Raw genomic sequence first — 11,923 nt, 5'->3', positions numbered from 1 at the left:
ATGAAGCAAAGACTGAACAGAAGACAACTTGTGCTATGTAGCACGGTCCACAATAGAACACGTATGCCTGTTTTGCAGAAAACTGCATTGTCAAAATTTCTGCAGAAATGACGAAAACACCTGTGCAGAACTTGAAATGCAAAAACGGAGCCTGAAACGACCTTAGACGCAGAGTATAGGGACCTGCAAGCGCTCATGAAAACTCGCCTCAATCGAAGAACGTGAGTCGGAGGGTGTTGGCGGCGTAGCCCTGGGAGCCGATGCCTGCTCTGATACCAATTGTTGGAATTAGGGTTGCAGGAAAGCACACAAAGCTTGGAGAAGAAGAAGTAAGAATGCACACAACACAAAGTGTATTAGATTGTGTCAATGTACAAAAGATCAGTTAGCCCTAGAAGGATGGGCGTATATACAAGCCGGGGGAAAAAACCTCCTAAAGAGGGAAAAAGTGCCCCGACGGTCCTAAGTGTGTTCACACACATCACTGCCTATATATATATGGCAACACAATCAACGGTATATTAGATGGTAGCAGAGATGGTATATTTGATGGTATCATATTTGGTATTGTCAATGGTATGTTCGATGGTATTGTGCATCAATTATACCATCAATTATACCGTCGAAGATACCGTCGGTTATGCCGTCACATACCATCATTTTTCTGGTCAAAAGAAAATCATCTTCTTTGTATTTTTTGATGAAAAGAACGACGATAATCGGTGTTTCTGTAGTAGTGATGCTACGTAGGTGTGGGAAAATATGCATCGGCCCACGATATTGGTATGTGAACTTGTCCACCAAACTTGACAGGGTCCTTAAGGCAAGTGGTTTCCATGATCTTTACCAAGTATGATATGCGGCTATCAGTGCGTCTCCACAGTCTATTAGTGCATTTATAAGCGCATCTACTATGCCAAATACCGCATATAAACATGCATCTATAGCCGCGTATACACTGTCATATTGACGAGGTGTTATACGCGTGTATAGATGCACTACTATGTTATAACCCTACGCCAGTGGCTCATTCTTCACTACACATTTTGCCGTCGTCAACCCTCCCATCTCTACACCTCCATACCTCCACACTATTCATACCCCCACACCTTTCTACCTCCCACCTCAAGTGTGAGCACTCATACGAGGACCGGGAAAGGAAGATCAAGAATCAAAGAGGACTTGGAACTCGTTGACTCATACCTTTCCAAGGTGTGCCACTTGATTCCTTTTTTATACGTGTTTTTGGGGTTTAGCTATTGCAATGTTGTCTTTTGTGGTGGTCCTTTGTGCACATGTTATTTTCTTTTTGGTGTTTGGATTGTGGGCGACAGTCCCCATCACGCTCAGTCGGCAGAGAAAATTTGAACTGTAGGGCGCCAATTAGCGCGTCAAATGGTGCTACTGTTTGACAGTACAGTCGTGCTTATTGACGCGTTTCTAGATGCGTTACCCCTTGAACCCGAGATAGTTTGGGGCTGGGATTGGGTTCTTCCCCATCCCCCTTCCCTCTTCCATTCACTTAAATTTTTTTTCCCATCCATTATTTATGTGTTCTTTTTCTATCTTGCATATGTTTTAATCCTAACCCCCCAGTGCTGTGTGTGCATATGTCTCCCTCATATTTATTGTGTGGTGTAGTGATTGGGGGTACCGTATACTCGTTGGGTACCTTTCTTTTTTGATTGGGAAGCTAGTACGCGGAGCTTATCATCGCGATGAGCATCACAATGAGAGTAGCCTGACACCAAGGACTACATGCACATCTTCTTGGGGAGACCCAAAAGATCGTAGAAACTCTTTGCGTGGCGAGAGCACTCCACGAGTAGCACTCAGCTCTTAATTACTAGTTAGCTTTCTTGTGCATTAGTTATGTAGTGACCCTGAGCCTAAACCCCTCTCGTCTCTTTTTTGTACCCTAAGCTCTTTTTTGTACCCTATACCCTAAGCTCTTTTTTTTGTACCCTATACCTCAAGCTCTTTTTTGCACATTGTACATCAAAGAAATATATAATAAAGTCGGATGCTATACCCTAAGCCCTCTCTTGTAGCTATGCACATTGTATATCAAAGAAATATATAATAAATCATGTCCTCTATTCTATGATAGCCTTCTTTTCTTGCTCCCATTCGTGCCTATGAGCGTTGTTTGGCTGGCCCTTTGGATCATGTCTTTGCCGACAAGACTTGCCAATAAGAGGTCCTTGCTCAAGAGACAAGTTGGCCAGGATAGAGCAAGGACATGCTCCAAAGAGCTAGCTTGCCACTGCTCATAGACGCAAGTGGAAGCAAGCAAAGAAAGCTGCCATGGAAGAAACAAGGCTAGTAGCACTGGGACGCACGACGGATCCAGATGGAGCAATATGGAGTGTCATGGGGGGCTGAATTTGTAAGTATGGATCTCAATGTGACTTGCATTTATGTGATTTCTTAGTCAGTTGTTGATTTAATCTAATACATGCATATGCTCTTTGTGTCAGATTGCAACTTGATATACAGAGACAGAAGGAGGCAATCCAGATGAAGGCGCCGAAGAAAGCTCCGAGAGTGAGGAGAGAGAGACTCCGACTAGTAGTAGATGTAGTGCTAGATAGAAGCAACTATTTTTTGTACTTGAAGCCATATATGGCTGGATGTGGCTTTAGGCTTTACTATTTTTTTGTACTTCAAGCCACACGTGCATGTATAAACAAACCTACAAAGCCACTATTTTTTGTACTTGAAGAAGCCACATGTGGCTGGATCTTATTTAAGGCTTTATCACTTTTCGTACTTGAGGCCACATGTGTATGTATGTACAAGCCTTTTTTTGGGCAATATATATAAACACTTTTGTAATGTTTGTATTCAACTTCTCGTGCATGGATGGTTTACACGCGTCTAATGTTGTGGACTCAAAATCTTTTATTCGAAATTGTAATCATGGGCTTGTATAAGACAACTAAATCTGCTTCGTCTCTTAACTCGTGCACGGAATCATGCGAATTATACACAATGCATTGATGTTGGTTGCATTAAATACAATGCAAGCATGTATGAGCAAAGGGTATGAAATATGAGCATGTTGCTTTTTTTTTATTTACAAATTTTGAGTCGTGTCTATAAGCGCAGTTACGGTCTGTGTCTATCCACGCATCTAGTTGTCATATAGATGCCAATATACACGCGTGTATAGACACGCAAAAAAATGCCCTGTGTGCATTGTGCATTTTCTCGTCTGTGAGCGTGTCTATACACTCATCTATATGTGCCACTTTAGCAGCATAAATAAATGCTTGTCGATAGGTGCATAAATAGCGGCGTGAATAGACGCTCCCGTAACTTTACTACCCAGACCAGAAAACGTGTCTACGCACGCACATGTGACCGCTTTTCCTTGTTGTGTGTGTACGTGTGTATGTGTATATGCACACGTACATGTGACCGCTTTTCCTTGTTGTGTGTGTACATGTGTGTGGTGTGTGCGTGTGTATGTGTATATGCACACGTGCATACGTGCATGTTTCCACACACTTGCATGTTTGTGTATGAGTATGTTTATGCACCCCCTGTCTATGTGTATGTTGTGTATGCATGTGCATGTACATGTGTATGCCCCGTGCCTATGTACGCACATGCATATATGTATGTGTGTGTGGTGTATGCGTGAATGTGCGCATGTGTGTTTTGCTATGTGTATATATAACAATTATCTGCATGTACATTTGTGCATATTCACCTACGTGTGTGTGTGTGTGTGTGCGCGCGCGCAATGCTTGTACGCGTGAGTGTGTGCTTGCATATGCAAATGTATGTGCATTTGTGTACACCCTTTCAAGTGTGTGTATGTTTATGTGTGCAACCCCCTACCTATGTGCGTGTTGTGTATGCATGTGCATGTGTATTTATGTATGCATATGTGTAGAACGAATAGCGTGTGCATTCTCCTCCTTCCTTGCACACATCTTTGCCTGTATAAAGAATGTGACACTCGTCGAACTGAGTGTCCTCTATGTGGAGCCCCAAAGAATGCAAGACCTAGGTTTACATGGAGTAAATCATCCTTCTTCCACATTGTCAGCTTGAGATCATTGCTCCTTGAGGTCCCTGTTCTCTTTCACAGTGCGGGCATAAGCATCACCCATGAGCATCACCTGACTCTCCATAATTGCATCATCCACATCACTCTCCCCGCATCCTTCCTTGCTTTGTTCCCTGCTCTGTGCTACTACTTGCTCCAGATTGCTTCTGAGATTGGAGACCATAGCCTCATTGTTCTTGGCCAAGTTCTGCCAGAGCTGGGATTCTAGACTGAGATGTTTCACACGCTCCTCCAATTCCCAATTCCTGCGGCCTATTCTCTCAACCTCCACGTCCTTTTTCTTTAGCCGCCTCCATACACTTTCCTTGATTAAGGTCAATAATGCTCTGGTGTGCTGCTGCCGTTTTTCCTCGAGCGCTTGTCTCATCCGCTCTCCTTGAAGACCGTTCCACCATCAGATCCAAAGGTCGAAATTCCAAAAATCAAATTCCGACGCAAGGATTGGCAAAACATGATTTCAAAGAATGGACAAAAAGATTACCCAAATTTTGATGAGCTGATCGACCTCTTCTCGTTGCTTCAGGTACTGTGATTGCAACTCATCGCCCAGGATTGACGCCAGCAAAGATTGGATCTTGATAAGATCATCGAGTTGTGCTTTCTCTCTATTATGCCGCGAGCTACGACATCGAATCCCTCTTGGTTTCTACCTACTCTCCTGATTCGTGCTCTGTGCCGAATCCTCCGTCTCCTCTTGGGCTACCTGTGTGACCTTGTTACAGACGTTGATAACCCATTGTCTCAAGACGCGGATTTCTTTTATGATAAAGAACTTTCGGACGTCAGCATTACGTCCTCATAAGCTCTACATACCCGTCCTATTGTACTTAAATGATACCGCTTGCTTATGGGTACACATCATTGCCTCCACACATTCATATAAAAATGGTCATTACATAGAAGAATGTACGCCACAGTAGTTCGAGATGGCTTTGACTTGCCGCTTGCTATTGTCTTTTTGTGGAAGAGAGTAGCCCCAATGTGTCAAGGTCCTGGGCTTGCTGGAATACCGGCAGGACTGGCAGAATAGTCTCACAGGTCGCCATCGACGGGAGGAAATGGGCCTCCCAGCTCGCCCAGACCCTTGACGACACGGTTAAGGCCACCGGTCGGCAAGAAGGCCCCCGGCTGCCGCCGGTTGCCTTCTGGCCTCCCGGAGGCCTTTCCCTAATATCTTGAGGAGTCGTTAAAGGAATTGCATCGATGGATATGTGAGGAGAGGCTGTTTCCTTGCAAAGCGTTGAAGAATCCCGATGTTATTTAGACTTGTAATAGCGGCCGGGAGACAAAATTGTGGACAGTGGCTCCAGTTACAAAAAGCTTGTTCTCGCACACTCTCAGCCAGTCAAATTGCCGTGCCAATGGATGTGTGAGGGCTGGAATACACATACCAATGAAAACTCCTTGCTCACATGGAAGGCAATCGAGCTTTGCAACGTTTGAAAATTCATTTGGCGCAGGATCTGGGTGGTCAAATCGTTGTCGTGGTTATATTCTAGACACATCCATCATTCCATCGATGCTTTTTGTGAATATATTCCGAGCATTAATCTGCTCTTCTGTGTCAAGGCCTTAGGCTGTCTTCGGGCGCAGGTCCTTTGTTGGCTGAGTCGTCGTTCGTTTGCGGCAAGTCTATGTTAACTTGTGTTTGGGGCTGAGGGTCTTTTTTCTTTTTTGGAGGGGCCAAATTCAGTGAGTTCTAGGCTAAGGCCGAATTCTGGGTTGCCCATATCAAGAGGAAGATTTTTAGCGCAGGCACCAACAGCCACGATGACATTGTCGGGGGCTTCCTTGGGCCAGGAACCTTTTGGCCGCGACTCCGAAGGAGCGGTTGGGTTGACGGTTCTATTGTACGACACATGTCAAAGGAATGTTCACTAGATCACCACATAGTTCCACGTGGCGTAGAGCTGATCCGTCCTTAATAGATAGAGAGAAGAGAAGAGAGAAGGCACAAAATTTATTTTTATTTTTAAAAAATTACACTTCGAAATTCATCACTAGCATTGCAACAGTGCTTACAAAAACATGGAATTCAATGATGAAACAGGCCGGCTAAGGATCCCCACGCCTTGTCGTGGATGCTCCGCTACCTGCAGAAAACGTCAAGAATCGTTGGTTCTAAAATTGTCCCACTGTTGTCTCCGAGGCGGCTTGTTCAATGTGACTACACAGACGGCCATGGATAAATATGGTGCATACAAGAGAGTTTTGAAGGTCCGTGGGTCGTGTTAGAAGCAAACGCAGGAACTGGCGGGACCGCACCACCGGTGCAACGAACCTCTTATCTGCTATCGGGAAGGCCAAATGCCCCGATTTCTATATACATGGTATTTACGTGAAGGAAAAATGTGGGTCGGCCAACGACATTGATATGTGCACTTATTCGGTTGGTACCAAATTTGGCATGGATTTTAAGGTGAGTTTTTTACATGATCTTGACAAGTATCAAGAGCATCTTACATCGTATGTCCAATTGGGAAGGACAAATGGCTCAATTTCCATACACGTGGTATGTATGTGAAGGAAAATTACACGTTGGCCAACACCATTGATATGTACAAGTCTCTGATTGGTACCAAAATTGGCAGGGGTCTTAAGGTGAGTGTTTTCCATGATCTTGACATGTATCAAGTGGATTAGATGCCATATGTCCAATCGGGAAGTGCAAATGCCCCAATTTCTATATGCATGGTACGTATGTGAAGGAAAAATACAGGCTGGCCAACGACATTGATATATGCACTTATCCGATTGGTACCAAACTTGGAACTGTTCTTAAGTTGAGTGGTTTCCTTGATCTTGCCAAGTATAAAGAGAATTGGACCCCGTATGTCTAGTCGGAAAGGCCAAATGCCCAATTTCCACATGCATGTTACGTATGTGAAGGAAGATTATGCGTCGGCCAATGACATTGATATGTCACTTGTCTAATTGGTACCAAACTTGAAATGGGTCTTAGGGTGTGTTAACCTTTTGGCAGCCCACCATGTTGTAATATATGTACTTATAATTTTTGCCGATTCGGCCATGTACATAGAGAGCTAAAAAGAAAATGAGGGAAGCTAGAGTAGGGTGGTCGCACATTGCGCCACTAGCTAGGAGAATTAGAGCTTGAGAGAGTGCAAGAGATGGAAAGGGTTAGTCCTCCCTTGAAAAAAGGTACTTGTATAAAAGGCAAAGTCTTTGACTTTAGTCTTCACTTGTTGGATACCACGTTGAATGCAAAGAGCTCAAGCTTCCCTCCACTCCCTTAAGGGTGTTGGATTTCTTGCATGCTTTCTTTCCTTGTATGGTCTCATGCGATTGCTACGTCCACGGTTTCCCCTTCACCCACGCTCACGAGTATGCCATCTTCTCTCTTTCCCTCTCCCTCTCCTCTCCAAGCGAAATCGCATTTGCAACAAGTTGGGAGCTGCGAACGTGACATTCGTAGAACCGATTACGAGGTTGGCTCCTACCTAGAAGTAGCAATGAGTTGAGCACTCACTTGCGGCATGCTTGGACGATCCCCAATGACATGTGAGTCACATACATAGAAGACTTAACATTTTTGGTGCCATTGCTACGGATACTAGTCAGGTACGCTCCACCAATACCAATCGTTCCATCGTTATCCACCCGATTCGAGCTTAGAAGCTTGAGCTAGAGTATAGACCGTTTTTGTGAGTTTGGAGAGATTTGAAGGTGATAGGAGTTTTGTTTGTTGTTGAAAGTTGTGTAGAAAGGTTAGCTTTTGATTGATTGTTGTCAAAATCAAGAAAAACTAGTACGAAATCTCTTTTTTAGTTGTGATTTGACGTTTGAAGTGACCGGTTCTAGGTGTCACATCGTAGGAAAAAGGTCAAATCGGTAGAAAAAAATGTTTGTTTATGATTTCTTTTGTGATAGGTCATTAGAGTGTGTTTGTGTGTGTCCATTTGTGTCAAAATAGATCAAAAACAATAAAAAAACCCCCTGATAGAGTCCAAAGTTGTGTCGACACAAAAAAACTGTCAACTGCCTAGAGTGTGCTGCTTTAGTAAAGTAGTGCGCCGCTATACATAGCAGTATGCCGCTTTAGCAGTAGCCTGCCAGCTGCTGCTAGCTATTACCTACCCCCTCTGACAACATTTATTGTGCCATCCTGGCTGTCAGATAGAGGAATCTCTAAAGCAGTGCGCTGCTTTCGCACCGACACAAAATTTGAGAATTTTCATAAGTATTTAAGAGGAAAAAATGTGAGAGAAGAAATCAATGTTTGGGGGAGCAAGGCAGAGCCTACTCTAATACCAAATGTAGCAAGAGAAAAGCATGGAATAAAGCAGACATAACTCATTTACAAGATGCAAGAATGAGAACACAATGGCTACCCAACATGCCAAAACCCTAGTGTGGAACCCAACTAGGGTTGAAACACACACACTATCACTAACTCAACAACTTATTGTGGTTTGAGGGAAAAACCTTAAATAACAGAAAACATGCCATTAACCCTTATTGCTTACACATTTTCCACTGCCTTAACTAATACATTAATTCCAACAATCTAGGCTACTAGGAGACCAACGATGAAGCTACAGATTCACACTAGCCAAGATTTCACCTAAGTGCTTAGAACAAAACCACAGTAGGCCCAAGCATTTATAGTGGATATATTTACAATCTAGATTGATGTTTGTGGTATCCAAAGCCAATGGGCCAAAGATGAAGTGACACCATTATACTTTGCGTGAAAATGGACTAGACTTGCACATTTATCTTTTAAAACAAGAAAATTGCTATTTTCATTTGATAATGAACTTCAAATTGCACATTCAATCTTTATGGGCACTTTGATTTGAACATCTTTTTGACATTACATTTTATATTTCAATATTGAAATAATTGACAATTCACATTGGCATTATTATATGGTGCACTTACCCTTCATATCAAATTCTCTTGAAACTTTTTGTACGTATAGAAGAAACATAAGTGTTTAGAATTTATAAAACAAAATTAGCTTATATTATATATCTTAGAAAAATCAAAATTATACAAGTATGTTAAGTATGTGCTCATTTTCAAATATAAAAACATTGGCCATGAGGATAAACAAGAATTCTTATATATAAGATAAACCATTAACTGAAATCACAAACATAATTACCTACAAATTAAATGGATTCTCTAGTTTTAATAAACATTGTATTTTCTAGAAAAATAACTTATTTCTTATATAGGGAACCTTCATTCTCCATATACGAAGTAAAAATTCCAAGATATTATTGTATGGTCTATATATTAGGAACTAATTTTTCTTATATAAAGGACCTCATTTCTTATATAGAAAATGTTGAATTTCATATAGAAGTGCATATTTCCTAGATAGCAATGCATAGCCTACATAGAAAGTTTATTTTCCTATGTAAAAGAACCTCATTTACTACATAGGAAACATTTATTCTAGTGATTTAAATAGGAAAACTCATTTCCTAGATTTAGGAATAAAATTTCCTAGTCTTATCTAGGAAATATGCTAAAATTTCCTGGTTCCCCCTAAAATTCATGTATAGGGAGTTGCCTAAAGTTTCTATAGTCTTCCTCCTCTTTTTGCCTCCTCCTAATCCTCCTCTTGCTACTCTCTATCAGTGTCTGCAGTGAGCCACCTCGTGCAGCTTGCAGCTTCACACATGCATTAAAAGTTCCTTCTTCTCTGCCAATGCCGACCCCAAGGCAATTAGACAATGTACTGCCATTGTGAAATGAACATGCAAGGCCAAAAGAACTTTCATACATGTTAGACGATCACACATCACCTTGGGATTTTTTTTTTCACTATGTATGATTCCCATGTAGTCTCTCTTTTTTTTTTTCCAAAACTTTTTTATGCCACTGTTTTGCTAGTATAAATGTGAGAAAAATATGAAATAAATATGTCATTCTCTTGAACTTACATGCTAGTCACATATACTATTGAGTGAATTTCTTGAACATGTCACGATATATCTATTTTTTTAATCTACAAAAATATAAAGCCTTAAGTCTAGCATGAGAAGAAAGTTTTTTGGCCTGCCTATATAAGTAAGTCTTATGCACGATGCTTGTTTGGCAAAGCTAAAATTCATGGTTTTTATTTTTCCTTGTTTGGGTTTTTTCGGCAATGATCGATTAGTCCGCCCACCTAACTCTTCACCCATGCATTCGCAATTTGAGGAGGCGAGGTTCAGATTAGTGAAGGATCTTACCAGGCTGAATGTTGATGGCAAGGAGTGAGTGAGCTCCATGATAATGGTAGCAATCAATGTGGTCCATGATGACGGCGGGCAACTCATTCAAAACTACACTTTTAAAGGAGGAGAAGATCTCCAAGCGTAGGTTTGGTGGATAGGCTTTGCTAGGGCAGTGTAGGGTTATTGCACCACCTATAAGCTCTGCTTGAGGAGGGGGAAATTTCTAAGGCCAAGTTAGATAAAGTGAAGGGCAATAGTGCTAGTTTGAGCCCATTAATAGACAACATTTTTGTGAGGCATATAGAATCACAAGGAATGAAGAAACAAAGGAAAACTTGCTAATAAAAGAGTATATATAGAAGTTTTCAAGAGTCTTTATTTATAGATGTCTATTTGAAGATGACTCGAAATATATATTAGAATGTGTGAGGCTCAACAATGAGCCAACATGCCTAGTGTAAACATTCAAGGTTTAATAATGCATATATCAGGTGTTTATTTAAAAATTACAATGCTTGATTATGTATTTTATATATACATTTTTATGTTGTAATCAAGTATATCTTTACACTTGTTTGAATAACTTCAAATAAATTCACCCTAACAAGTGGTTGTTGCCTTTTTTATGGTACTTACAAACATAGAAGTGATGTCAGAAGCAACATTCACTATGGGAATGTGAGGCAAAGGATTAAGGAAAATTCTATGTAAAGAATATTTTCATTAATATTTTCAAAAACTTTTATTCTTAGTTATCCGAAATGACTATGGTCTACACCTCATAAAGCTTTTTTGTGTCTCGAGCATATGCCTTTCAAGATTGGGTGAGCATTCATACTATTAACTGTGTTTAATGTCATACACAACAAACTAAATTTTAACATATGAATATCGATAAACATTTCATAATTTTCTTAACAATAAAAAACTTACTAAACTAAAGCATTTAGAAATGTGTGTTGATTTAATCTTGACTTTATTGAAAATAGGAATTACCAAGTCAAGGAGAAAGTCACTTAGAGCTCATCCCACTATGGGGGTGGAGGAGCTACAACACATGCATCTATAAATTGCAGAGAAACACTTGTTCCATTCGACATAAGGGGACCCAGGACAACTAGCAGATCCAGGAATAAATTTAGCAAACAACATGGTTGTGCCTTCATCGTCTTCATCTGGAGCCTATATGTGTGCCATTATTGCATGGGGTTTCCAAGTCAAACTCTCTAAAAGCAAGGGCTGCAGTGGATAATCCACCTTATTTAACACATGTAAGAGCTTGTTCATACATAGGGTCTAGTTTGTAAACCCATAATGGACAAAAAACTAGAGGTATTGTTCACACGCAATGTAGTTCCTCAAGACAGGTGTGCATGCAAGGTGAGGTGTTAGCTACAAAGTCCTTGACATGTCAAAATCACATGTTGCAAATAGTTGCATACTTGGTTTTTTTTTGAGCCCTTACTTTGATGGTAGGGGCCAACCCAAAAACTAGTTTCTAAGTCGAAGTTGACAAAGACAAGCAGGTTTGCAAACTACATTGGTCATGTGAAGATGCCCTAAGAGTCCCATCCCACTATGCTCTTATCTGGGCTATGGTGGCTAAATGTCCCCCAACTCAATTGGAGAAAGTGCATAGGTGACATGG

At 41.1% G+C, this 11,923-nt stretch overlaps 1 pseudogene; it reads right to left on the bottom strand.

The window, feature by feature from the left end:
* Positions 1 to 4,067: 4,067 nt before the first annotated feature.
* LOC147625874 (BOI-related E3 ubiquitin-protein ligase 1 pseudogene) lies at positions 4,068 to 4,448 on the bottom strand (annotated as a pseudogene).
* Between the last annotated feature and the right edge of the window lie 7,475 nt (positions 4,449 to 11,923).

This window comes from Cibotium barometz, chromosome 23 (assembly GCF_041138505.1).
Source record: "Cibotium barometz isolate CiBa-2024 chromosome 23, ASM4113850v1, whole genome shotgun sequence".
Taxonomy (NCBI): domain Eukaryota; kingdom Viridiplantae; phylum Streptophyta; class Polypodiopsida; order Cyatheales; family Cibotiaceae; genus Cibotium; species Cibotium barometz.
This window is presented reverse-complemented; position numbering and strand designations above follow the sequence as displayed.